Source organism: Podarcis filfolensis (genome assembly GCF_964270895.1).
Source record: "Podarcis filfolensis genome assembly, chromosome: 10".
Lineage (NCBI taxonomy): Eukaryota > Metazoa > Chordata > Lepidosauria > Squamata > Lacertidae > Podarcis > Podarcis filfolensis.
In genome coordinates, this window is record NC_139612.1 from 46,653,123 (window position 1) to 46,656,914 (window position 3,792).

A 3,792-nucleotide genomic window follows, 5' to 3' on the forward strand; every position below is an offset into this window, starting at 1 on the left:
GTGCTCAGAACTGTAGCTCTGTGAGGGGTAAAATTCAGTACCCAGGATTCTCTGGGGAAAACCACATCCGTTAATGTATGGGATGGATGAGACCCCTGCCAGAATGACCAAACTCTCCAAACTGACAATAGTATGTTAAATCATACAACTGAATTTAATACAGTCATCCAGCTTAGAGACTGTTTATTTTAAAAAGCAGCAGCAGCAAATTGGAAAATTATTGGAAGGTAAATCTACAGCGGATATGTTTAAGCCTCTTTTAAGAGTGCCAGTGTAGAGTTTGGAGTTTGGGGGGAAGCAGCTCTCCTGGGTTTTACAAAAGGGTTGTTTCCAGCCCTACCTGGAAATACCAAGGACTTCTGTATACAACATATGTGCTCTCCCACAGAGCTACAGAACTTCCCCCAATGCCATTAGGGTGACCAGATGGAAAAGAGGACAGGGCTGCTGCACCTTTGATAGCTTGTTCCACAAAGTCAGCGTAAAGGTAAAGGTAAAGGGACCCCTGGCCATTAGGTCCAGTCACGGATGACTCTGGGGTTGCGGTGCTCATCTCGCTTTATTGGCTGAGGGAGCCGGTGTACAGCTTCCAGGTCATGTGGCCAGCATGACTAAGCCGCTTCTGGCGAACCAAAGCAGCACGCGGAAACGCCGTTTACCTTCCCGCCGGAGCGGTACCTATTTATCTACTTGCACTTCATGCTTCTGAACTGCTAGGTTGGTAGGAGCAGGGACCAAGCAACGGGAGCTCACCCCGTCGCGGGGATTCAAACTGCCAACCTTCTGATTGGCAAGCCCTAGCACTGTGCAGTATATTTTTAAAAGGATTTCTAGTACTTATTCATAAAAGATTTGTACGAGTCATGCCCTGACATTGTCTCAGAACCCCTTTAACTTCCTAAATATTTCAGTTTCTGAGGATAATAAGACTTCAGATCACTGCTTTCATCAGTGTTCTCTTGGGGGAGGAAGGGGGTTAAAGTAAGAGTTCATTCTGCTAGTCTCTCACACCCTCACCAAATGACAACCCAGGATTTGGAAGCAGGAATGGAGCAGTGGCTATCTGGGCGGACATCTGGTCTCCTAAACCTGCTTGCACCCGGGTCTGCCTCACCTATGGACAGCCCTTTAAAAAATGCCTGATTTGAAACCAGCCCAACCAGTTCTGTTGACTGATAGCAAGCCAGGTAATTTGTTTTTTTAAAGTATCACTCTTACAAAACAGGAACATTCATTTTGAGATATGAATGCATATGCAAGTGAGCATTAGCTTATTTAGTAGATAGGGGAGATCTCAGCTGCAAATCTTGGCTGCAACTTGACAGACCAGCTGCAGCCGGAGGCATGTGCACTCATTAGTTATTGTTTTTAATAATACTTAACATAATTATTTAAATGTATACAATTGTCTATCAATAAATATTTCCTGGGCGGCATATATCAAGAAACTGGAGGGCAAGTAATCTTAGTGACTTGACACTAATAACTAAAGTGAATTAGAATGACATGCCGCATTTAATCAAGTGCCAAATATGAGTTAAAAAGTCTTACCCCATTTGCAACACTTTAACCAACCCGATTATTACTATTATTTTTAATCAAACTTCTATACAAAACTTCATCCAAAGATCACAGGGCGGTTTACAACATAAAAATACAAAATGAAAACACAAAATACATACCATAACAACCACCACCACCAATAACCCCCTCTCACAGCACTTTTAAAAGGCTATCAATTTCTTAATCAGTTATATAGTTACCATATTTTTTGCTCTATAAGACGCACCAGACCACAAGACGCACCTAGTTTTTGGAGGAGGAAAACAAGAAAAAAAATATTCTGAATCTCAAAAGCCAGAACAGCAAGAGGGATCGCTGCGCAGTGAAAGCAGCAATCCCTCTTGCTGTTCTGGCTTCTGGGATAGCTGCGCAGCGTGCATTCGCTCCATAAGACGCACACACATTTCCCCTTACTTTTTAGGAGGGAAAAAGCGAGTCATAGAGCAAAAAATATGGTACTACATAACACAGATTAGAGCCAAATACACACTACTGCCACCTGCCTCTTGGTCCTTTTCTGGTCTCTGCTGCAGAAGTGAAAAGTCTCCAGGTAAAGTCAACTAGTGTGGAAGGTGGGAGAGCAGGTAGCTCTCATTCCCTCTCCCCCAGTCTCTCACTAGTGTCTACATAAATGCCTTCTCCTTCTTTCCTGGGCACACTGCCAAGAACAGTTTGCAGTGGTTCAAAATGTATTGCTCTGGGGAGCCCCCCCCCCCGGAGTGAGGGCTTTGCTGAGAGGCAGTGACTTCTGGAACTATGACCACCAACCACCCCATGGACCACAACTAAGTGCACAGCTTGTTCATTGTAAGCTGGTGTGCACCATCCTAGTATAGGTTAATGAAACTTCCAGGTTTTCAGTGGATAAAATACTGGGTAAAAAGGACTTCAGTATTTTAAAAAACCCCACCTTGTTTATTATCATTTTATACTGCTGAAAGACTTTGCTGTTAAGTATGCAGCTTTCAAATTACCTCAAGATAGCAGAAAGAGCAAAGGGTGCTTAAATGTAAACATCTTTATTTTAAAAGGTTTCTTTATTATTTTTATTTTTATTTAAATGTCTATATCACCCTTCTTCTGAACATCACAGGGCAGTTTGCAATCTTCTGATTTTCACGGTAGGAAAAAAATTGCAGACATAAATTCACTTGGTCTCTGCATAACTCAGCAATCGGAAGTATGTATGTATGTATGTATGTATGTATAAGACACCATTAACTATTAGCTTACAGTCCAAGTCTTTGATAAGAAATCCAGCAGAGTCTGTTTACAACAGATGCTACATAAATGGCTCTGGGAAGTTTATAAGCAAGGGATGAAGGCAACAGCCCTCCCCATCTTATTTCACCTCGGGGATCTAGTCTTCAGCAGTACACTGCCTTTGACGATGGAGGTTCCATTTAGTTTAAATTTATTTCAATGTGTGGGTGAGTTTTGGGGGTTAAATGGATTTCGAGGCCCCACACCCAACCATAAGAGTGCACAGGTGCACCTTAACCAGAGTCGTGTGAATTTAGGGAGGTGAAACTGCATCCTCCTTGCTTTTTTTTGGATTCCAAGTCCTCCATGCCTAATGGAGGATCTTGTCTCACAATTTTTGTCCGTTGGTTGGCAGAGTTTAATACAGTGGTACCTTGGTTTACAACCATAATCTGTTCCGGAGGTCTGGTTGTAAACCAAAACAGGTTGTAACCCAAGGCATGCTGTCACCAATGGGGCCTCCAAAAAAACTGGGTTGTAATCCAAAAAAATGGGCTGTAATCCAAGAAAAGGGACATGCACTTCCGGGTTTGACGTGGTTGTAATCCAAAAAACGGTTGCAAACCAAGATACCACTGTAGGAGAAACAAGGCACGGCTCCTTCACTGCAGGGTACCCTCCTTGCGCCTCATTATTTAGGCTGAAATGCTAACCCCTGCTACCTGGGAGTAAGCCCCAGTGAAACCAGTAGGACTTGATTCTGAGTAGACTTGGCTAAAATGCCCCTGTTAGTATTAAGAAAGGGGCTGATGCTGGAATTTTCTGTGTGTGTTTCACATTATGCAACAGGTTCTTATGTCATCTTCACACTTTGAAGACCAGTATATGATTCTCCCCGCCCTCCGCCTCTTGTTTCAGAAGCCTCCTTAGTTTCCCTCCTTCCTTTTTTATTTTCTAATAAGTGAACACTTGACAGTTAAAACTGTCACTTTAAAGGCGGGCAAAGGGCAACAGCGAGAGCGTGCG